Genomic DNA, 25,790 nt, shown 5'->3' on the forward strand with positions numbered 1-25,790 from the left:
GTTCTTGGATTTGATATATAGGGTGGGCAGGTTAAAGAGATGTGGGATATAAAAAAGCTTTCCCAGGCTTGCATAGAAGCTGATACAGACTTCGTAAAGCAATCATAGTAAAAATGTATTTTAGGGCATCCTGTATCTGCTGATTTATTGTAACATGTATGTGCAGTAACTTCCTTTAGAAAAGTTTTTTCCATTCACTACTATTTTTACTATAGCCTAAGGGACTGGGATTTTTATAAATTGTTACGCTGTTGATTGAAATACAGGTTATAGTAGATTAAAATGTATATTTGTCTCATGTATAAAGATTCTTTCTTTTCAGGGGAAATCCCTCTTTTGTTGGGCTCTTGTCTTTCTTAACTCAGGCAGGCAGCCCAATTTCAAGTCACTGAGAACTTGACTTAATACTGGAAGGATACATACACATGCACTAATGGCAATGTTTCTTTGCCAAGCATTTTGCCCTAGAAGTTTATTAAATCTTAATTTAATTGAATGGCTAAACAGGGCATTTGTTGACTTGCTTGCTGCTTACCAAATGCATCCTCAGGTTTGCCATCCAGGGCAACTTAATCACAAAACCAAGTGTAAAGAGCCTTCCACACACAGGCATTTGGGGAAAAAAAAAAATTATGAATGGATTTTGGCCTCTTATTCCCCCCCTCTCCCCCATCTCCCTAAAAGTAGAATTTTTGTTCATTAAAGGAGTCATCGGGATCCCACATAAAATTTTAATTTAATGACAAAATTATAGTTTCTTTCTCAGAAGGTATCAAAAGTTTTTTCCTCTATGTAAGCTGCGAATTTCAACTAATTCTCTATTATACAAAATTCTTTAAAAAGTGCCTGAGAGAAGCAATTGCAGGAGTCCTTGTCTGCTTCTAGTATCCACAACTCATTCCCCAAATCTTTTCAAGCTATACAGGTGATCAAAATTGAATTTCAAGGCCTGTTGATAGGTCCCTTAGTGGGACGGAGGTATGACATATGAGAAGTTTACTTCTCTTTTGCCTGCAGAAAAAGGTATTAAACTTTCTCAGAGCATATAGGATTTCAGTTTACTTGTCCTGTGCCTCTAAGGCCATCAGTAGTTTTGAGACTGACTGCCAAATTTTATCTTCGGTTACTAGAATAATCAAAATTACTTCAGTAGAATTGCACAGATATAACTAAGGACAAAATGTGACCCAAAATCTAAAGGAAAGTAAGCAAGAAAGATGGTTTTGCATGTAATTGCAGTGATGCCTCAATAGAACAATATATTTTTTGCGAAGTTTAGCATAAACCACCAAGAGTTGTCTATGGGATAGTAGATCTGTAATGGAAAGCCTGTTTGGGAGATTTTGCCTTTTAATGTAGGGCTCACTGCTCTTCCTTATAAAAGTTAGAGCTTTTGGGGAAAACAGAGATGCTGCAGTGAAGGGCAAAAATAACAGAGGAAAAAATCTAGGTCACTCTCCCCACCCCCTCCCCCGATTCTAAAACAAATTCCTGGATCACTTGTAATCCAAGAATAGATATAAAGTCAGATATCTCTAGTTCACTTGTCTCAATCATCCTCAGTTTGAACATAGGAATTCAGATGTTCACTGCACTAATAGCCTTTTGGACACCATGATTCCTATTTTTTTCAGTTCCATCTTAGGAGGTGGGCACTTCATTGTGGAAGGTTCTCACCCATTTTGGGAACTGCATTATCTCTACCAGCTATAAAAGGAATCTTTTGTCTTCCGTCAGAACATATAATCCTGCGAGATAAACTGTGGAGAATGTTGCTCTGAAGAGGTCAGAGTGATCTGGCTTGGTTAATGAGCTGGGCCCATTCAGACAAAATGTGTTTTAATACAACCAAATGCAAGATTATATATCTGTATATTGGAGAGGGTGCAGAAAAGAGCCACAAGAATGATTTGAGGGCTGAAAAAATGAATTACAGCGAAGGACTGAGGGAGTCCTTCAAAATGGCTCAATCTGTTTAAATTAATAAATCTGATAAATTATACTGTGATCAAGTCACCTCTTAAAAGTAACTTCATGGAGAGAAGATATTCGGTACTTAAGTGCTTTCTAATTTTGCAGAAAAAGATATAACCAGAGCCACACATCTTAACAGTGAGGGTGATTTACCGTTGGAACAAACTACTAAGGAAGTGGTTGTTTCTCCATTTCTTGATGTCTTCAAATCAAGACTAGATGCCTTTCTGGATGGATATATATATCCTCCCCCCCACCCTCTTCTGTTGAAAAGTTTTACACTAAAAATACAGATGATGAAAAACAAAAGTCTAGGACCAGTTAACATCCTTAACTGTAAAAACAATGCAAACTGAAACACAAAATTGATAAGCAGATATCCTGAGCTATATTTGCAACCATTGCTATGTTCTTAAACCTTTTATTAAGGCAAAGTTACGATGAAAAAAATTAACATACCACATCTTATATTACTTGTTACTTATTCAGCATCAGGTTATTATTCAAAGATTCAAGCTAAAGATTCTAGCTTGCTGGTTGGGGAGCCCCCTTTCTCTGAGTATGCTAAAAAGTGTGACCAAATTTCTAAATATCTATCATTTGTGGCACTTCTTTTGTATATGTACTTGGTGTGAAATCTTTTCCATTACAAGGATAGTCCATATTTTACTACACCACAGTTCCATAGGAGTTATCGCTATATTTTCCCAGTAATGTGCATACTAAGGCTAGCTGTTAACAAAAATGAAATTACTTTGTCATTCTGTTCAAAATGTAGATCCTCTACAGGTCAGGGGATCTTTGGGAAGCTGTTATTTTGTCGTAAGATGTATCTCCTTAATAACTTCCTCCCAAAACAGTTCCTGTACAAAACCACCACGTTACCCTTTCCCCGCCTCCAACAGAGCACTTCCCTAATAGCACAAATATGATGGATTTTAACTAGAATCAAATGCCATCAATACAGTAATTTATAGGAATTTTCTTTGAGTGACATAAATTGAAGATATATATCCACTTCCCCATATAGAGACTCACTCATCCAGATAATTTTCTTTGTCTAAATCCCTCCCCCACCTTTTCATCTGATTGTTTTCATATCCAGATCTTTTTCAGTCAAGAATTGTATATATCTTAGAAAGTAAACCTGGTGTTCCAGCATTCTCATGGGTCAATTTCTGAAATGTGGTTAAAGGTCTAGATAGAGCTGCCTTGTATCCAAATTTCTGAATAAAATGTTTGACTTGTAAATATTGAAAATACAGGATCTTAATATTTGCATTATTACATCTTTTGGCATGATTTTAAATCAGGATCCAGGAACAGCTGTCCGTATTGAGTATGCTCAACTCTTACCCATAATGAATAGTCATTTTGATATTTCCTGGGGAGAAATTCCTGATTATTAACCCAAGTAGCTAGGGGAGAGGGCCTCAGCTACAGGAATTTAAAAAACTTGTCTAGAGCTTCCAAAGTGGTCTTTATTTTTGGTGCCATAAATTACTTTTTAGCTAATAATTATTATGAATAGCTGTATTTGGGCTCCAGTCTTGTTAGAGAGTTATCCAGTATTTGAATGTTTTTTTTGTTAACCTAATTGACCATACCTTTTAATTGTGATGCATAATAAATAATAACAATAATAATAATAAACCAAATTAGAGGCAGCTAGTCTACCCCACGTTTTAGGCTTATACAGAACTTTAGAATTCACCCTTTGTGTTTTTGTTTCCATGTGAATTTTAATAGCGCATCCTGCCATGTTTTTAATGTTGGGGATATTAACAGAGATGCACTGCAACAAATATAACAGCTTTGGGAGGACATTAATCTTTGCCGATGCTACTGTACCTCACCAAGAAATTTCATATTTGTTCCATTCCTCCAAGTCTTATTATTTTATTTCACATTGGAGGGTAATTTGCCTTTAAAAGATGTTTGTGGTTCTCCACAATATTTACTCCTAAGTAGTTGAAGATTCCATTACCCATTCAAATGTATGTAGTGACAACAGTTGATTTTGACCATTTTGGAATATTGCTTCCTAAAATTTCAAATAGATCATAGTTTATTGTGAAGTCTGATACCTGCCCAAATTCCAATTATTTGTTCTATAACTTTTAATGGGAGTTCTGGATCCTGCAAATATAACCAGACGCTGTCAGCATACAAAGCTATCTTGTGTTCTAATCCAAAAGGTGTTTTGAAGCCTGTTACCAAGGGTTTGTTTTTCACCTTTATTGCAAATGGCTCCATTGCCAAAGCAAAAAGGGAGGTAATGGACCACCCCTGTCTTGTACCCTTAGACAAATTAAAAGGAGGGCATTGATGACTGTTAGCCAGAGGATTTATATAAAGGGCCAATATGCCCTGTAAAACTGGTTTCCAAAACCAAGCCATACCAGAATGTCTGAGGTACTCTCTCTCTAGCTGGTCAAAGGTTCTCAGCTTCCAAAGAAAGAAACGCGGGGGAAGAATTCATTACCGCGTTTTGTTATATTGAACTTCTACAAGTCAAGAAAAATCATTTGATATACTTAAATTCTCAAAAAATTTATTATGTGCACAGAGAATAAGTACTGTAATTTTGGGTAAGATATGCCATGTTCTTCATAGTGGGTGCATCCCTGCTTTAAGTGGGAAAATTCAATTACGGAACTGCCAGATGCTTCCATATTTTAAGATAGTAATTGGAGTTTGTGGGCTCATTTAGAGCAAGGAATGGTGGTGCCAGATCAAGTCTTCAGGTTGGTCAGTCTTATTTAAATGAGTTGAGTAAAAACACTTTTATCCATTCTGAGGTACAACGCTCATTGTACCCACATCACTTCACAGTTGTGAAACATGGGTACTGACATGATTTGGATGACAAAACATCTGGAGCAAAACCTGCAAGCAAGAACTGGATAGACTAAGTATTGACAACTTCTATGGAAGACTGAGTGTGCAGTTTGTGATTACAGTCATTAGAAGGTTCCAACTATGATGGTTTGGCCATGTTGCTAGAATGACCTCATACTGACTGCTTATAATTGTTCTCTGTGGAAGAGGAGGCACAGTGAGAGAGGCTGTGGATGTCCAAGGAGACAATAATATAACAACGTATATAAAACTATCCAGACAATCTCTAAACAGGCTCAAATGGTAGCTCAAAACAGACATGGATGGAACCTGCTCATAACCTTGTACCTACACAACCTTGGTGTTTGGAAAAAGGAGATGATACTAATTAGAAGAAACCATATTTATAGTAAGGATGATTTTTGTAGTTTCCTGAAAAGTATCAATAGTATATTTTATGGCACCTTCATAGTAAAGCTGCAGCACTATACGTTATTGGTGGTTAAGCTAAATTAATTGAATAGGTCTATAGCTATAGCTACCAAATTCATGGGACATTTTGGTCAATTTCACAGTCATAGGATTTTTAAAATTGTAAATTTCATGATTTCAGCTATTTAAATCTGAAATTTCACAGTGTTGTAATTGTAAGGGTCCTGACCCAACAAGGAGTTGTGTATGCGTGTGTGGGTATTGCAAGGTTATTGTAGCTGGGGGGTTTGTGATACTGCTACCCTTACTTCTGTGCTGCTGCTGGCAGCAGTGCTGTCTTCCGAGCTGGAGAGCGGTGACTGCTGGCCGGGAGCCCAGCTTTGAAGGCAGAGCTGCCCAGAAGTAAAGATCTGGTATGGTATTGCTACCCTTACTACTGTGATGCTGCCTGCAGAGCTGGGCCCTCAGTCAGCAGCTGCCACTCTTCAGCTGTCCAGCTCTGAAGGCAGCACAGAAGTAAGGGTGGCAATTCTGTGACCCCTCTAAAATAACCTTATGGCCCCCCCTTGCAACTCCTTTTTGGGTCAGAATCCCCAATTTGAGAAACGCTGGTCTCCCCTGTGAAATCTGTATTGTATAGAGTAAAAGCACACAAAAGACCAGATTTCATGGGGGGGGGGAGCCTGTGATGTGTTTTTCATGGCTGTGAATTTGGTAGGGCTCTATCTAAAGCTCTATTGTTTTAAGAGCAAAGGGGGCATTATGAAGTTGGTAGTTCTAGTGCCTGCCTTGAGACCTAATTATATTAAAATGAGATTACTGATTTTACTGCCTTTTTTTTGATGAAGTAAACAAAAACATTTTTTTGGAGTAAGCATTTTTATTTTTCAGTTGCTGAGGGCTCTAAATATGCATTTGCCCACTTGTTAGTGGCAAGTCATGTTACTGAATGGCTAATTACAGGGTTTGAATTGATCTAGTATATCTAATATGGATCATTGTCACTTCCCCCGAGTAGCCGAGCCAGCAATATGGGAGTAACGATCCTACATTGCTGATTCCTGTTGATCAGCACTCCATTTATTATGACTACTGTCAGTCAGAGAAAGGGGAATATTAGTCATGAGTGTTTCATGCTGTGTCTGATACATGCATAGCTGGTAGAATGGGAAGAGCAGTGTTGCTCTTTTTGAGAGGCACCGAAGGATACACTTTCTTTCCCGTTTCTGGAAGAAGCCATTTGGATCCCTCTTTGGAGATGGGCTGGGGGGAAGACAAAGCCAACCTTCCTAAAATCCAGTCAGTCATAATGTGTGAGGAGAAAATGGAGCTGTCTGTCTGTTTCCAGTAGCCTGAGGAAGCAGAACAAACATGAGCCTGTTCTTAGATAAAAATGTTGCCCTTCACATTCAGTTCCAGATGGTGATATTTTAAGTACGAAGTAATACGATTGGGCTGAAATACTCACTTTTACTCAAATAATACTTTGCAATTGCAGAGCTTTTTATGTGAATAACTTACAGCATTTTCCTAAGGTTGGTAAGAAACCTGATTCTCTTGAAGCCCATACAGGGCAAACCAAGGGGTTTTGCAGTATGCATACAATTAGTTTTAGTATATTTTTTTTTCTTCAGTTCAATTTGAAATTAACAACAGACAGTTGCTAGGGTATTGTGGTGAGATAATACCCTAGAGTCTATAGTCAATCATGCAACAAAATTGTTTTGATTTTTATAATTAAAGCAGTGAATTATAAATGGAAGAATTATTGCAAACATCTTTCTATTGAAAGAGCACTTCAGTCATTTGTTTGGGGACAATTTTTAAAATACAGAAGAATATTGTAACAAAAACGTATCAGGAGCCTTTTTATGAAATCCTGCTATGGTAACATCAACAGTCCTTTCCTTTCAAACATTAATTCTTAGAAATGTAAATCCTTTTTATTTTTGTGATTTGTATGAACAAAATATTTGTACTTTATTAATAAGTTGGTTTGTTGCTTGACATTTGCTCAATTTTCCTTTAAAATGTACGTTGTCACATTTTGTTGTACCTTCTATCAGCCAAGTCCATAAACACTGTATCATAAAATAATAATGTTTTACAGTTCTGTTACACCTTTCATTTGAAATTCTCAAAGCACTTTACAGACATTAATTCTTCAACACTCTTTCCAAAAAAGAGGTAAATAGGAATCATTGCTTCCATTTTACAAATGGAGGAACTGAAGGGCATATGATGCTACTTGTTTAAGATTAGTGAGTCAGTAGCAGGTCAAGGTGTAGAAGCCATATCTCCAGGTTCCTGGTCCTTTGTTCTGTCTACTAACACATTCCATGTAATACTTTGCAACATTCCTGTCTGATGTATGGGCCTAGAATGTCTTCTGTCCTTTAGGGCAAGTAGATGGGAAATATGTATTCCCTTCATCATATGCGGTTTCTCCTGTTAGAAGGGGGAATAGCTTCTCTCCTACATTCAGGATGACGGTGTGCATGAATACCATCTGTTCCTCTTGATTGGTGGTCCCTACTCTGACTGAGCTCTGGTAGCAGTCCTGTGATTAGCACTATAGTATATGTGGGTTGAGGCAGAATAAGGAGAACTTCAACCAAGGTACTGTCCTGTTCACTTCAGTGGTAGGACAGGAGTATTCCTTTGAATTATGCCTTTTCAAAAGGGAAGTAATCATTTCAACTGTGGGTCTGACAGGGTTCACTCACCACTGGTGGTGCCTCCTCGTGGGCGTTCTGGGGATTAGCTTTGCTAGGTGCTGCTCCCTCCCTTGGGACTGTCTTTCTCATCATCCTCTTGTCCTGTGGATCCCTTTCACTCCAGGAACTGCAGCCTCCTCTTTGTGACTCTGCGTGCAACAGATTATTCCTTCCTAAGTGGAATACTTTGCATTTGTCCTGACTGGAAGCTGAAGCCAGACAAATTCAAATAGAATTAAACAGAATTTTTTTAACAGTGAGGTTGATTAATCATTGTACTTAATTACCAACTGGTGGATTCTCCATCTCTTGATATCTTCAAAGCAAGACTGGTTGCCTTTCTGGAAGATATGCCTTACCCCTGTATTGAACCCAATAATTTGTGTTTGGGTAGCTGGGTGAAATTTTAATGGCCTGTAACATACATAGTGTTCTGTGTTTCTAGTTTTTATTTGTTAAAAAAAATTTCTGGGAAATTTTCGGTATTTATTTTCTAAATATTAAAACTGGAATGACATCAGGTTAAAATAGTTAAAAAAAATTTGGGAAAAAATCAGGGGAAAATGAAAAACAAAAAAGCCTTTCATAATATGCACATTTTACTACAGTATAATTGAAACTTTTTGTTTTATGTACAAAAGGTATTTTTTCTTTCTCTCAGAGCAAGTAGTTTTTCCAGAAATCCTGGTTTGCCTACGCTCGCATAATTTTAAAGAATCCTCACTCATGTTGAGCCTCTTGCTGTCTTGGAGGTAGTCCAACTTTGAAAATAAGCACTCTGCATCAATAGATCCAGGGAGTAAACTCAAAGCTTGCTGTGCAACTTTGCTGAAGTTGGGAAGTGTGTCTTGATGACTCTTCCAAAAAGCCAGTATGTCCAGTTTCACATTGTCAGGGCTAGGCATGTTTATGTAAGTAGTAAATTCCCCTTTCAGATTTGAAATTTCATTTTTAGTGACAAACGATTGAAACACTGTGGTATAACGGTCGTAGTTTGCCACAAAATTCACCTTAAGGAAGAGGTGCAACACCTAGATGACATTCCAAAAAGAATCTTCAGCACTAAACACTTTGGGGTTCAGATTACTGGCCATGGTTGTTTCCCATTTCTCACCGAGCATTGTGTTGAAGGTTTTGAACACTTTTTTGGTGTTGTGTTCCAGGGTCGGAAGGATTTCCAAAAAATCTGGGTTTTTTCGCTGTATGTTTCTCCTGCAGCTTTTGTGCTCAATTCAGTTGAGATTTTGGTTGTCAGGATCTGGTAAACATCTGTATTGGCAAACATGTTGGCAGTAATCAGCGAAAACATCAGTGTTAAAAATAAATATTACCTTGGTGCACAGAATCTGGTGGTCATTTGGGTTATTTGCCAGTCTCTTCAGAGTTTCTGTTTTAGAACCCACAGACTCTGGATGATCTAGAAGACTCATTTCATTAGAACAGGCTACACATTATTTACTGGACAGGCAGCGAAGTACAAACTCATCCACAGATGTGGCACAATGTGGGTAGGTAATCCACAGTCAGCTCTACACTCGTCTTGCACTGCGTAAAACAAAGCCTTCAACTTGTTTGCATGCTTGAAAATGGCCCCGACTCCAATGATGCAAGATACAAGATTTCACATCTTTCATTTCTTCTGTAGTAGTAGCTGCTGACAGCACATTGTTAATCAGATGCGCAGAACAGGTAATACACAGCAGATTCGGTTTCTGATTGAGTTTAGCAATGTAGGAAGCAGAATCTGTGTTAGTTGTGGCCATTTTTCCCAAGTTAGTTGGTACATCTCAAATATGTCCATTATTGCCGTGTCGACAAAATGGGGGTCAGCAGAGGGGATAAATGTCACAACAGCAGAAGACAATGCTGGTTTATTCGCTTTGAAATTAAAAAACAAAAACAAAAGGCCAATAACCAGATGATCCAAAGCATCTGGAAACTTGTCAAAAATCATAGTAGACAGTACATTTCCATCAATTAGTATCTAAACTGATGGAACAGAAGCATCATCATTTTCTTTCAGATACTTGTGAGTGAGGTCGTCTACATTAGGAAGGGTTTTTGCTGCTGTACGGTATTGTCACACAGTCACCAATAGGCCCCTCTTCAATTAACAGCAGTTGTGTGGCAAAACAAATAGCATGCACAAATTCATTGACACAATCGTGCTGTGTCCTCTTTCATTAAAGCCCTGGTGAAAGCTTCTGATGTTGACTGTTTATATGAAAGCTCACTTTCTTCTTTAAGCTTCTCGTGTCGCTTGTTTTCAATGTGCTCTTTTATTCTGTCAGCAGGAGCACTGACCTCAGTGCTGCAGTACTTGCAGTGCAATGCATCCTCTTCACTCCCATCTTTACTTTACTTGAAAATTTCTAAGCACTGATTTTCTTGTTGGCATTCAGGTGTAGATTTGTGTTTTCACCTCATGTTTACCTTTTTACTTTATCTGTGGAGGATTGATTGTTTAAATTCCGTGCTGCACTAAATGGACATAAAGAAATAGGTGGGCAGCGTCTCCTTGGGAGCCAATCATAACGCAATATTAAAGTTGTTTGATTTTTCTGACCTCCACTGTGTGTGTTCTGTGTTTTACACTGCGGAACTGCTTTAATCTCAGAGCCGCAGGACACAACAATTGTGTAAAACATTAGTTTTTTTAACAAAAACAAGTACCTGAAAAAATATTGATTGGATTTATAAATGGGTGTAAAACCGTAAAAACTGAACTTCCTTAACAAAAAAATAACACTGGTAATTTATCAGTGAAAATTGGTAAAAACTGAAAACACGGAACTCTATATATACAGGAGCTCAGACTAGATGGTCCATTGTAGCCTTCCGCTCCATGAATCAACATTAATTTTTTAGATAAGATTAACCAGCTGTGTAAAACTGACATAAATAATTGTTTTGTATACTAAAACAGATGTTGATTATGAAAATCTGTGGTGAAGGGAACCATGAGCAATAGCAAGAAATACAGAAAACATATATTACAAAGCAATTGTTCCTGGTTAAAAGAGAGTGAAAAAAATGGATTTAAGATTGTGGTTGGTGATTCTTACCAAAACAATGTCGATAAACAGCAAGGGAGTGTAAACTAGCTAAATGCAACATTTTAATAACCCTTCAAAATGAAAAATATCACACTGATTCATTTATTACAGTTCATTTACTGTAAGAATGTTTGTTTGATTTTTAGTCCATTTTTTATTTAAGCCATTTTGAAAATAAAGTTATTCATATAGGTTAGATTTTTTTCTACACTAGCTATACAGAGCTAAATTAATAGATTCTCTAATGCTGGAGACATTGTCATATTTTGTAGAATTACCCTTGTTTTCAACTCTTGGAGAAAGTGGCCGTTTAGACTGCTTTAATTTCAGTTCTCCTAATTCACTGTTGTTTCTCTTTTTTGAGGGCAGTTTTGGGTAGTTCTTCTTTGAGTAATGGTCTCTATATGGATTCCAGACATGGGGAGCGCATGCGCGCCATGTGCCACAACTGTATGTAGTAGTGTCCATTGGCCTGCACGTGTGTTGGTTACGTGATACGTTTGAGGTTTTAAGAGGCTGTGTGGGTCAATGCCTCTCTAATTCCCTCTTATCGCCACATGGACAGACTTGGAACCCTTCCTCCTCCTTGTTCTTAGCCCGCTAAGAGAATCTTTGTCCTTTTTTCTGAACTTCTGTAAATAGTTTTTCTAGTTGTCTACCGTTTTTTATTTAGCTAGATCTCCCTGGTGGACTTTTCCCCCCTTGCAGGACACTCCCCCTGTCCCAGGGACTATGCCCTGGCAAGCCGGCTTCAAAAACTGTGCTTCGTGTCCACACTCCTGTGTGAGCAATGAGCACCAACGCTGCCTCAGTTGTCTGTGAAGCCCACATCGTTGCAATTACGTTGCCATTTGTGTACACGCATCCAGCAGTGCCTCTCCCTCCTTAACCACATGGCAGCCTGCACCCTGACCACACTGTATGCCCACCTGTGTATGCGCTGCCTCTAACTGTGGTTCCTGTTGGTCTACAACCTGCAGTTGGGCCACCTGGGCAACCTGGTCGTGCTCCCCACCTCCGTTCTGGCTTTCCTCATGTGGTGGTGCAACCCATCCTTGGTCCTGGCCAACACCTCATACCACTTTCACCACGGATGCCTCGCTCGTGGGTTGGGCTCCCATTTGAAGAGGCACACAGCGGAGGGCCTCTGGTTGCCCAGAGGATCAGATGCATATCAACATCGGGGAACTATGGGCTGCTCGCCTTGTTTACCAGGCATTCCTGTACCTTATCAGATTTTGACACATTCAGCAGCTCTCCAACAATATGACAGCAATTGTGTGTGTGTATATATACACCTCTGGAATTGGTGCCTCAGGTACGGAGTCACCCTTCATGCCATGTATCAACAACTGCCTAGCGGACACGCTCAGTCTCTTCTTCTATGCCAACCATGAATGGGAGCTGCACTACCCTATCCTCTGCTCGGTCTTTCACCAGTGGGGCATGCCACATTGGGACCTCTTTGAGAGTGCTGCAAACCACAAACTGTCCTGCTTCTGCTCAAGAGGAGCCAGCGGGGTGGGCTCTCAGGGCGACACACTTACTTTATCTTGGATCACCAATCTCTGCTGTTTTCCCACCCATCCTGCTATTCCCACAAGTGCTCTGCAAGGTGCAGCGGGACTGAGCTATGATTATACTTGTAGCTCCCTTTTGGCTCCTCCAGTACTGGTTCATCAAACTCCTTCACCTCTCTGCCTGCCCCCCGCTCCGCCTCCCCACCTTCCTGGATCTCCTCACGCAAGCGCATGGCTGTCTCCAGCACTGCAACCTGAACCTCACAGCCTGGATGGGGCTTATGCGTAGACAGGACATGCTCTTTGCCAGTGTGTGACATCCTTACAAACAGCAGGCGTCCATCTACCAGGGCCTGCTACCATGCAGAATGGTGATACTTCACAGCTTGGGCACATGGCCATCACTACCCCCTGGACTCTTATCTCCATTCCTGCTCTCCTTGACCACCTTCTCTAGCTTAAGCTGCCGGGCCTTAAGACATGGATGAAGAAATGGGCATCTAGCAGCATCCAATGCCTTCCTCCCTCCTGTAGATGGTTTCTCCACCTTCAGTCACCTGACCACAGTCCGCTTCCTTTGTGTTCTCCTCAATGCAGTCCCATCAGTCTGGAAGCCTGCCCCCTTTTGGGACCTGAACCTCGTCCTCTCTTCCCTCACTAAGCCACCCTTCAAGCCCCTTGTGCCCTGCTCTGTTGCTCACCTCTCTATGAAGGTTATCTCCTTGGTGGCTATCAACTCGGTGAGGTGGGTTAGCGAGCTGGCAGCTCCGACCTGCCCTTTACTGTCTTCCACAAAGACAGTCTCTCTGTGACTCCACCCTCAATTTCTCCTCTCTGTTTCATCTTAACCAATCTATCTACCTTCCAGTTTTCTACCTCCAACCATACATCTCTCCGAGGACGCGCACATTACATTCCCATGATGTCCACCATGTGCTGGCCTTCTATCTCCAGTGCACCTGCGCCTTCCGGGCCTCACTCAGACTCTTCCTCACCATTGTGGAGTGCTGCTGGGGTTGCACCCTCTCCTCATAGCGTCTCTGTAAACAGATCTCCCATTGCATCATGGAATGCTATGCTCTTTCTCATGTCTCTCCACCTCCTGGAGTCATGGCCCATTCCATGTGGACGCATGCCATCACTTCAGTCTTCCTCACAGGCGTACTGTGACAGGACACTTGTAGAGCGGCCACGTAGTCCTCTCTCCACAATTTAACTTCCCACTATGCCTCGCCCCAGCAGTTGACAGATGCGGCGGTTGACTGCACCATCCTACAGAGTCTAACTTCTAATGAGCCCGTGTGCCCATGTCCACACTGAATACTGCTCGCTGTGCAGACCATGTCTGGAATCCATAAAGGGACCATCACTCGAAGAAGAAAAGGTTATTTATTGTAACTGGAGGTTCTTCAAGATGTGTGGTCCCTATTTGGATTCCAATACCGGCCCTTGATCCCCTCTGCTGCAGGCTCCTTTGCTTGCCTGTAAGAGGGACTTGGAGTAGCGTTGACCTGCACAGCCTCTTAAAACTTTGGACGCACCACGCAGCTAACACGCGCAGGTCAATGGAGACTACCAAATAGTTCCAGCACAAGGCACACATGCTTACCCCATGTCTGGAATCCAAATAGGGATCACACATCTCAAAGAACCTCCAGTTACAGTAAGTAACCTTCTTTTTCATAGTCTGACGTTTTTGCAAAGGGTGTGGTGCCGTGTTTGTGTGCAAGTAGAAGAGCTGGAGAAATATGGATGTAATTTGATATGGAGTTAGAAGCCAAGCTTTCTGCAAGGTATACAAGACTTGAAGCCTGGAGATAGAAGAGGCATAATTGTTTTATATCCATAGGCTCTCACGGAATTAGAGCAGAGAGAGGTTATCTGTTCTCTACAAGTGACACTTAGGCTCTATGAACTCCAAATCTAGGTTCATAACGTTATTCAGTAATAGTTATGCCATTTATAATTTCCCTATTTAATCATTTTGTTGTAGAGGATTGCAGTAATGTTATGCAGTGTGTACCGTTTTTAAAATGTAAACAAAATATTACTCTGTAAATTTGTGTTTTTAAATGATTGCTAGTAATTTACACCTCTACCCTGATATAACGTGGTCCTTGGGAGCCAAAAAATCTCACTGTGTTATAAGTGAGACCACGTTACATTGGGATAGGGAGAGGAACCGCTTTTACCGCTCCCCGCCCCAGCTTCTCCCTCCTTCCCTCCCCCCAGGCTTGCCATGCCAATCAGCTGTTTGGCCCGGCAAGCCTGGAGGGGAAGGAGGAGCGGAGCGGTGGCAGTGTGCTCAGGGGAGGAGGTGGAGATGAGCTGGAGCGGGGAGTGATTCCTCTGCACCCCCCCCCATTACTTTCGCAGAGGAACTGCTCCCCACCCCAGCTCACCTCCGCTCTGCCTCCTCCTCCCACAAGCACGCCGCTCAGCTCTGCTTCTCCTCCCTCCTAGGCTTACCATGCAAAAAGGCTGATTGGTGCGGCAAGCCTGGGAGGGAGGGGGGGAGAAGAGGAGCTGCGACCCGCTCGTGGGAGGAGGCGGAGCGCAGGTGAGCTGGGGCGGGGGAGGCCTGGGGAGGGCCACAGCAAGTAACAGGGGGGTGCAGAGGAACCGCTTGCGGTAACATGAATTCGGATATAACGTGGTAAAGCAGCCCGGTACCCCAGAGCGCTATTTTACCGCGTTATGTCCGAATTTGCATTATATCGGGGTAGAGGTGTATTTTAAATTATTAGAATAAAACTGTCAAGTGATATCTGGTCCATATTTGGCTTTGATCTCTTGTAATAGCAGAATTGTATTTTAAAACAATTCTTTTTGGTTTTTGTTTTCTAAAGATATGTTTGATGTAGCTATTAGATTGTCTGTCTGTAATTATGTTTTTGTAATGAAGTTGAGTAAAAAAAGTTATCCAAAATCACAAGCATTAATTGAGTCTTCAGTTTTACCGTAAATGGTCATGGAAGATGGAATGATACCTTTTTGTTGGTGCAAAATAAAGTTTGACAGTATTCATGAAAAGTGCTCGTATAGAAATTTACTATTACCACATAGGACAGCCAAGGTCATTCAGCCTAACATACATTATAAATTGCTAGTGCAACACAGTACAGTTATACTGAAATGATTAGCTAGAGGTTGCTTGAATGAAAATGTCTTAATGTGAAGGCCATGAATGTTCACCGTAGATTCAGATTGGCAGATAACTTTCATTGAGCTTTGGATCTTCTACCTGGAAGTCCTGAATTAATTACTGTCTACTTTCAGCAACATGGGTAACAGATTAAATGGTAAGATGAAATTGCATTATTTGGATAACATTTTCACTTCCGTGTGTGTGTGTGTGTGTGTGTATATATATATAAAACTATTTTTGCTTTTGGCAGGCATCTAATTTTCTTTGACACAAGTATCCACTTGTGCTTTTATTAGGAAATAAAATTAATCTAATTTTTAAATCTTTGGAATATAAATTATTAGTGTTTTTGCTTGTGTAGTAGCTACACATGGAATAAAATATCTATTTTGTTTGTAGTACACATTGCACACTCAAATAGTTTAGGAAAAAATTCAACCTATTCAATTAAATAGCCACTCTCTTCATCAAATCACAAGTAATATTTAAAGAGAGAAGTTGAGCCCTGCGCAGGACTGATTTTTTTAATCCCACTTCCATCCCACCCTGCAATACCCACTCCCACTGGTTCCTGCATTGTTTCTTGCATTTTTATCCTGTTTTCACCCACAAAAACCTTAGACCTGCACATCCCGCAAGAGAGACAGGTTCCCTCATGCTACTAAAAACAAAAAAAAACTGTCAGTATAGAATGGAATTCAGACACAACTTTTACGACTAAACAAACAAATAAATAAATAATAATAAAAAGTTGCTTATACCAGGAAAAAAAAATACTTTAACTTCTGTTATAATAGTCATCAGATCTGTGTCTATCTCTTGCTGAAATGTAAGTATTAAAACCTTTATTTAAAAAAAGAAATCTTGCTTTACATTGCTGAAATTCTATTTATGACAAACTGACAAGAGAATTAGTGTTTTTCTGCAAATTACCGCAGTCTGTTTTTTTTCCCCACCTAGTACAGCCCACAACAAAGTATATTTTACCTGCTCCACTATTATGATTAGCGGGACCTGCGGGATCCCAGTCCCACTACAGGGCTCTATTGTGAAGCTCTCCTGTGTTGCTTTCCTCTCCAAGCCTTCCTGCCTTTAAACTTTCATGTCATGTATTGTTTTTCTCTGAGTTAGATTGTAAGTTTTTCGGGGAAGGGATCTTGTCTTTTCATGTAATTTGTAATTAATATTTTGATATATTCTGCTATATAGGGTTGGTTTAAGCGGTCTGGTGGAGAGTCTTCCTCAGGAGTGTGAAAAAGGATTAAGATACATTTTAAAAAATTCATAAGGTGGAAATTTCAAACAAACATTCCAAACAGATTAAAAATCTAAAACTGTGTGTTGTTGCTGTCTTTACCTTAAGGCATGCTAGTCTTCATTTTGCCCGTTTCAGATTACTATTTCGTTAATTTTTGTTATGATGATGTCTAGAGCTCTTGACTGAGATTTGGGCTTCATGATGTTAGACTCTGTACAAACACCTAAAAGGAGAGAGCCTCTGCCCAGAAGAGTTTATAATCTGAATAGACAAGACATAGGATAGGAAGAGAAACTAAGGCATAGAGAAGTGAAAAACTTGTCCAAGGTCACACAGCAGGTCAGTCACAGAGATGGGAATAGTACTCAACATTTCTGTGTCCCACATTGTACTCTTTTCACTGGACCATACTACTGCCTGTTAGTTATTTCTTGAGATGTTTTGTTTCTAAGAAGAATTGACTGAGGTGAGCATCTTTGAAGGAAAAAAAATTTTTTGTCTGAAAATCTGAATAAAATTTAATTATTATTCATGCTCAAATCTCCCTCTCTGATTTTGGAGAGATTCAAAAAATACTTTACTAGATATTTTTAATTAGCTTTTACTGGGGACTAGGATTGGAGGGTGAGTGGGAGAAAGGTGTGGCAATTAGGGAGAAAAATTCCTTGCCTGCCTGATAATTACCACTTCTCACTTTCAAAATGAACAAGCCTGGAAATGCTGACTGTCAGTCTTATTTCCCTGTAATAGAGGGGTGCCTGACTCCTCTCCTCTGGATGAGTCAAATCTTTAATAGTATGAGAATTCTTGTCTGGTTTTGTCCTGGACTCGAGTAGTAAGCCATTGAGAAAGATATCCTCAGAAAACAAGAGATACAGATAAACAGTGTTATTTTTATACTTAAGCGCAGTTTGGGACTAGGCCCCATTGCCATTGGGTGATTTCCCTCTGTTTGATGTATTTTATTGATTTCTCTCTGGCTACTAAACAATAATTTTCGGAGTTGATTTTTATCCTGTAACTGAAAGATAATCTAGAAAAGCAAACTTTGATGTTGGAATGTAACAATAGCCAAATGGCAGATATTGCCAAAAATACTTGACATGGGAGATTTCTCCCCTATCAGGTATACATAATGTAAGTTTTTAAAAAAAATACTGCTCTCTATACCTGATTGAGAGAGTGTGTTGGATCAAAAGGGAAAATAATTAATGCAGTCTTCAGTCTTTCACCACTACATGCATTCATACTTCTGGTATATGGAGTTCATCAGTGAATATAGTTGGTTTTCCTTTCAGAATCAAAATGTTGGCAAGTCTGTGATTATAGTCTCTTTGAAAGATTTTTATTCAGTTTTCTTTTAGTGAGTCAGTACAGTTAACTTTTTGTTTTTACTTGTACTATATAATGAACATAATGCACTGAACAGAAGTTGGAAATAAAATCCTGAATTTAAAAAAAAAGGAAAATACAAAATCTGAAGGAGAGTTATACTACTTATAAATGAGACAATCAAACTGAAAAAATTCTTACACTGAAGTATTGTATTTAAAAGATATATTGGAAGAAATAGCTGTTTTCGTTTTAGATTTTCACCTAAATTTAGTTGAGTTGGCTTAATTAACTCATGATTAGTTGACTGAAAGCCAGAGACCTGAGTTGTTGATGCAGGAAGTAATTATGGTGGCTATTTGTTATTAGGATGGGCAGCTTTTTATAAATCTCAGTGAAACACAATGCTGCTTTAGCTGGGTAAACAGTACGGGAATGTAGAAGTATCTGCAAGCTGATCAAGATTGCATGATTCATTATTACATTAGTTTAGAATCTCTTTTATTCAGATTGCTGAGCTTTGCAGTTTTTTGTCGTCATATCTTTGTTTTAATGGGATTAAATTATGCCTACAATTTCTCACTGGTAACTGATTTGATAAAAGCAGTTTGTAAACTCTAACCTTTGCTATTCTAGGAAAAAAGTGCTTTGATTGTGTTGCAATTTTCCAATCTCAGTTCATATATTTAGATGGTCTACTAAGGGAAGTGGGAACATGGAAGCAAATTATAAATACTGAGCTCAGAGCTTTCCATTGAGAATGTTTGTAGAGGAAAGTAGAATTTATATTGAAGCAGAGAAAGAAATGTTAAAACAGCTACCTAGACAGATTATTTTATAGCAAAATTAAGTCTATATCAGGTAATGTTAAATTTACACTGCTGTAATATGGCCCTCACGTCTTTTAGCATGTTAATTTAAGGCATCAATTGAGGATTACTAAATATTGTTTTGGAGTTTAGTTACTCTGAACTTTGCAGTGCTGAATATATTTAAGCTTTTTCAAATGTTATATTATGAAGGCCCATTGGTACTTGTAATTTGGTTACTAATATTTTTGTTACAAGGCATAATTTTGTAATGTTTAAAAATGAAAGTGGGACGCTGGAGGTTTTAACCTATTTTTTTATATAGAAAATGTGTAGACTGTCCAATACAGGAACTATCATTTTTTTCCCTTTTATCAAGGGAATCTGCTGGACACTCAGGCTTGAAAATGCTCTGCTTTCCTACTGTTTCCTAATATGAAGCTGGCAAGGAGGTTTTTTTCATTATTTGCTGCACTGCTCACTGAAATTAAATGCTGTTTCTTGCTATTTAACATAGTATAATTTTGAATATGGCATCTCCTCAGTGTTGCAGCTGGCTATCCTATCACAGCAATTTACTAAACTTTCTCATTACCTAGATGAGGATATTTCTGCATGTGATGATAGTTCATACTTAACAAAATATTTGCCAAGTATTTGACAGGCCTGGATACATGACCCTCATAGTGTATTGCACTGTTATGAGGCCAAGATGTAATGGGTATAAAATAAGAACACAGTCATCTTGAGCACAAACTAGAGGAACATTTATAAGATTTACAAAAACATTTAACATTTTACACCTCTTAAAAGCACTCTCATAGATTGCTCTGACAAATGACTTTCATGCATTTGAGAGGGCACAATGTGGGTGGAACCTATTGTTGCTGGTTTGCTGCCTAGGCATCTTTAATTTTTGGCTGACCTGACCTGTCCACCCACCCCACCTTGCAGGAGGCACCTTGTGACTCTCTTTTGCTTTTAACTTTTTTTCTGTAATTTTGTGCCCATGTTCTCTTTGCGTCTGTCCTGGAAAATACCCCTTAAACCCAAAATTGGGATTGTATGGGCTGTGATAACCAGATAGTGTTTGCAGAGTAGGTGGGTCTCTGGCCTTACAAAGCCAGGGGCAAGATCCGCTGGATATACTTATTCTTTAATTCAGTGGCTCTGGCATACTGTATAAATACTGTAAAGAGTTTCTGGATGATATTCCAGCATATAAAATGGAGTAGCCGCAGTAAAGGTAAGAGGCCTGTACTACTGGCCTTTAGACGAGGAAGGTGAAATCTGTCTTCCCTGCATTTAATCCACTAAGAACACGGTTATGGCAGGCTTTACACTGGTGAAGTGTCACTTCTATTGATTACAATTATTATAATCAAACTTTCTGATGTATTTAAATATTTTGGATATTATTGGTAATTTTATATTCAAATTAGATTTTTGTCTGGTATCATTGGTGGGTGGAGACCGTCTTTATTAAACATTTGTGAAGAGAACATTGAAGTATTCTGACAGTTCTTATATCTTGAAAAAATAAAGTTAACAGTTAGGAAAATACTTTGAGTACTGAATTTTTGGCAAGTACCAGAAAGCACAGAGTGTACTGGACTGTAAATATTAGTGTTAGCACAAATTATCTGATATAAAAAGCATGTTTTTGTTGTAAACATTGGCTGGTTCAGCAGGTTGTTGGTTTTACAGAAGTGCACTAAACAGTACCTATTGCACTAGAGTAATATTAAATATTTGTCTTTCAGAGTGTGTTGTCACCAAAAAAAATAGAAGTTGTTGAATGTAGGTAACAAATGAACTGAACTGCTTTATTTCTGTGTTGAAAAGACACACAGACCTTCTAGTTTTTATATATCCTGGTTTGGATTAGTATATTTTTTTGTTTATAAGAATTCTTTAATATTATTCCTTGAATAAAATAGTGTCCTTCTGTAAATTTTTGACTTGTTTTTAAATCAGCTATAATTTCTCTTCAGCTTAAATGCTATGTTCATTTTAGCACTGGCACTCTGCTGTGTATGATATTGAAGTGTTTCAAGTGACTGTAATCATAACAGTAATGGGAAAAGTAGCAACTTAAGTAAACATTTTCCAGAAGCATAAAGCAGTGTGTAAAGTTTAAATATTTCCAAAATTTAAGTGTTTTTTATACAGAACACTTGCAATCTATTGAATGAAAAGTTTGTATTTTTGTAGTGTATTGTCTTAGTCATAATTTTGTGACTGTGCTTTAATGTCTTAGATATGTGGATATATAATAGTGTACACAAATATAGATGTATATTTGTGAATAGACCCATAATATATTATGTCATAATCAAAATGTAGTGTTCTCACTATATAATATGATTCATATATTTTTAAAATTGTTTTAAACCTTGTCTACCCCTTCCCTAACTCTTCCTTTGTCTGTTATCTTCATTTTCTATACTTGTCTGATGTACAATACAAATTGTTTGGGTCATCTTTTTTTTTTTTTTTTTTGAGTGCATCTTTTTATCTTGTAGCGTGCCATGCTAAATTATGACACTATATACATACTATCCAATCTAATATGTGCTTTTATATATACATGTGTGACGAGTAACCATATTTCTGTCAGGCATTTTGATTAATTTAGTGTTAGGATGATAGTATCTGAGCTCTCGGTGATATATAAATGTATGGAATACCACATTACATTAATATGATGTAAATACTGATGTCTGTTGGTTGAAAAGGAAAATATAATTGTATTGTTATTCTTAATGAATATTATAAATGTCTTGTAATTAAAAAAAATCTGAAAATACACAGCCTCTGTGAAGTTTGCGTTTTGCCATGAAAAACTAATTTTTGGGGAAAAGTACCTTGTAATAAGTATAGACTATATGTCTTTATATAATGTTTTCACCCCTCACTATTACACAGTTAAAAGCATTTGTGGACTATATATGATCCAGCTTCATCATATTCTTGTTTGCAGAACCATGTCTGTTGGAAAGTAAATAAGGAAGTCAGAGTATTAAAGTTCTGGTGGAGCAGTAGTTTTAATTTTCATTTTGCTGGGATTTATAGCAGTAATCTTTCTTCATTTTGTCCACTATGTCAAGATACATAGTAATTCCTCTAGAAAGGACATTAAGAAAGACCTGTATGCCAATAATGTCAATATCTCATTTCATTATGCTGTTGTAGGTTGTTTCGTGAATTCAGTCAGATTTCATCCCATACCAATAAAAGAGAGCTGGAAGAATTTTGGGGGGGGATGTTCATTACCAGTGAAGTGCATCTGATGACATGTAACTCTTTCCTAGGGAAGATGAAGTGGTAGCTGTAGCCATTTCGTTCTCAAAGTCCTGTGCCATGTAGCATAGCTTTTCCTTGATATCGTGGATGCTTTCTCTTCTAGCTGTAGTGACAAAGGAGCCACTATGTTTAGTGACAATCTTCATAGATAGGCACATTGGGACAGTTTTTTAAAGGTTTATTAAAGACCCCTAAAGAAGCAGATAAACATTTACTGGGATTTTCAAAAATGCAATTTTGAAAATACCACTAGGTGTCTAAATACCTTAAAATCTGGCCAGTTATAGATAACACCAGCTCTTGAATCCAGTACAGTACAAGTAATACAGCCTGAAGCATACAAAGTACTGCTTGAATTGCAACATAGAAAGCTGGGAGTTTAAAAGTTTCAAACATTAATTGTGTCGTGGTCTGCCTGGGAATTCAGAGGAGCGTCAGTTAACAAAATAGGCTGTTCCTCAGGCACAACGTGAAACTCATTGTAGAAGGTGTGATACTATTTTTTCCCCCATGTCATCTCAGTGTGTAAAAATGCCATCTTCAATAAGATATTATAAAGTAAGAATACCTGTTTTTGGTCTGGGCTTCATCACTTACATAGGAATCTTTATGCCCTATACCAACCAGGATACCATGGTCCTATGGGAGTCCTATAGTAAATGGGGGTACTGCCGTTGGAGCATCATCACCAGCAAAACTTGCATTCACAAGACCCAGAACCATTATTACAGCCTAGAGAAGCAGTTTGTCTTCACACATGGTAGCTATTTCTTCTTTTAGACGTAGAAAGAGATGGCTGCTTAGATATGTGAGAGGTGGCTGCTGCTGCTCTTGGGTGTTTAGTTTAGTGAATTGTTATACTTGTCCTCTCCCTTCTTCTTCTTTTTCTTCTTCTTCTTCGAGTGCTTGCTCATGTCCATTCCATTGTAGGTGTGTGTGCTCGCCACATGCCCCAGTGCTGGAAGTTTTTCCCTCAGTGATATCCATAGGGGGCTGGCTCTCGCGCCCTCTGGAGTGGCGTGTGTATGCACCAGTATAAGGGGCGCCACTGGCTCCCCCCCTCCCTCAGTTCCTTCTTACTGTGAGTGGCCATGCTGGAATGTCTCCTTGCCTCGTCAAGCTTTCCTATCTCAACTATGCCTAGTAGCGAATTTGTTGTATATAGTTGTTTAAAAGTTGTATAGTTAATAGTTCATTAGTGTTAAGTTAGAATTAGTTAGTCCCGTATGGGACTTAGCCTAGGGAAGGACATGCCCCAGTCCCTGGGCTTCAAGCTTTGTGACTGCTGCAAAAAAACCTGTGCCAGTCAGTGATCCCCACAGAAGCTGCCTGAAGTGTTTAAGGGAAATCCATCTGAGTGACAAGTATCGCATTTTCAAGATCTTCAGGCTGCGGACCAAAAAGGAGCAGGACACCTGTCTTTGAGTGCTCCTTATAGAGTCTGCCCTTGTACTGGCCTCGGAGCTGATGAGATCCGATTCTGCTCCAAACACCACATTCTCGGTACAAAGTGCGCCGCCGGCACCGTCCTCTGACTGGCGTCCATCTCCATCCCTGGTACTGACTAAAAAGCAAAGAAAGGCTGGGAGAAGCCGTTCTCCTGCATCCCATAAAGGCAGGGAGAGAGTCGGAGGGAGCAAAGATCTGCACAGGGAAGCTCTTCCACTCCAGACGGTGGCCAGGCTCCAGCTCCCGTTGAGTTGTTGAGCCCACCTCCAGACCCGCCTGCCACCCCAGGAAATGGCAGAGGCAGTCGGCACCTGGCAGTGCCATCCACGCCGGAGGCCTTTTAGGCTGCTACGGACTTCTCTTCTAGTGAAGCACATGCTGGCCAGTGAGGTGCCCCATTTGAGGGGTAAACCTGCCGTGGGACCCTTCCAGCGGTCTCCATCAATGTGGCACCACTCCCCGCTGCAGGGAGTGTCCCGCCAGCACTCACCTGAACAGCTCCACCAGCCCCTGGATGTGGTTTGGCTTACCTGTCAGAGTTCCCAGTATCGGTCCCCAGATCTAGGCAGTGTTCCTCGGGGTTCCGCTGTCGATCACTGGCGGTCTGGCGCAGACCTGCAGAGGTGTGTCACCAGAGCCCTGGTGCTGGGAGCATCCGAGTCGGTCTCCCAGTCCTTGGCACCGCTCCGGAGGAGTGAGACGCTGATCTCCGGAGCCCTGTCACTGCTCTCCGGAACATGGGTATGGATCACCATGGGCACATGGACGGTCTCCGAGATGTCAATCCTCTTGCTCCCGTTCTCGGTCTACCGAGCAGCACTGCTCTCTTAGCGTGGGGTGTTGATTGCTGGGGTACCATCACTGATTCGCCAAACGCCACCGGCGGTCACCGGAGTTGTGGCACCAAGAGCCATTGTTTCAGTACAGGTCCTCAATGGAGGTCCACGGAGAGAGCCAATGGGAACGTGGTAGACAGGCAGCCTTGGTACCGTCCTGGTCCCCCAGACAAGTCTCTACCTCCTTGGGCTTTGACAGCAAGGAGGAAGACCTGCAAGCCCAGGCCCCCCACTGGGGACATTAGTCTTCTCCTCTGGGCCACCAGTGACTGCATGGTCCCAACCTCACCTCACTCCGCCTCACAGCTTGGATGTTGCATGGTTGAATCCAGAGGAACAAGCCTGCTCTGGTCAGGTACAGCAGGTTCTCTTGGAGAGCAGAAAGCCTTCTACCAGAGTAACTTACCTGACAAAGTGGAAGTGTTTCTCCCGCTGGGTAGCGAAGTGGAGTATCTCCCTGACCCAGTTGTCTCTCTAGTCCATTCTGGATTACCTGCTTCACTTAAAGCGGCAGGGCCTCGCCGTCTGTTCGATCAAGGTGGCGGCCTATATCAGCCTTCCACCCTTGTGTTCAGGGTAGATCTGTATTCTCTCATGACGATTAGGTTCCTGAAAGGCTTTGAAAGACTCTTTCTGCCGGTCTGGGACCTGGTCCCCCAATGGGACCTCAACCTGGCCCTCGCCAAGCTCACGGGCTTGCACTTTGACCCTTTGGCTTCTTGTTCCTGTAATTCTTTTTTCCACCAAAGTTTGAGAAAGTTGTGTAAATCTTCATCGATTTATTATTTTTCCCCATATTTGGTGCTCTAGGCCAGTGATACTCAATTAGATCTACCCGCGGGCCAATTTGAGAATTTTATGATGACGCCATTTGTGCAGAAGGCTGACAAAAATTAAAAAAAAAATTCAGTTGCCACTAAATAAAGACCTTGCTTGCAATATAAGTATTAGTGGTTCTATCTTTTAACAAAGTTTATAAATATTATTACTTGTGTTTTTGGCAATCCTGGCAGGCTTCGTGAAGAGTGGTTTGTAGGAGGTCAGGGCAAGGCGTATTCACTGGTGAAGATGCTCATCTGTTAGGCGATCGTGGTGTTTTTTTTATAATGTTC

General features: G+C 40.0%; 1 protein-coding gene and 1 pseudogene across 1 annotated transcript in view; one reads left to right on the forward strand and one right to left on the reverse strand.

Moving 5' to 3' along the window:
- Nucleotides 1-25,790, forward strand: part of MED13L (mediator complex subunit 13L) — a 408,072-nt gene that overhangs the window by 61,447 nt on the left and 320,835 nt on the right. The window lies entirely within an intron of this gene.
- On the reverse strand, nt 22,016-22,635 carry LOC117887979 (annotated as a pseudogene).

The sequence above is a fragment of the Trachemys scripta genome, chromosome 15 (genome assembly GCF_013100865.1).
Source record: "Trachemys scripta elegans isolate TJP31775 chromosome 15, CAS_Tse_1.0, whole genome shotgun sequence".
Lineage (NCBI taxonomy): Eukaryota > Metazoa > Chordata > Testudines > Emydidae > Trachemys > Trachemys scripta.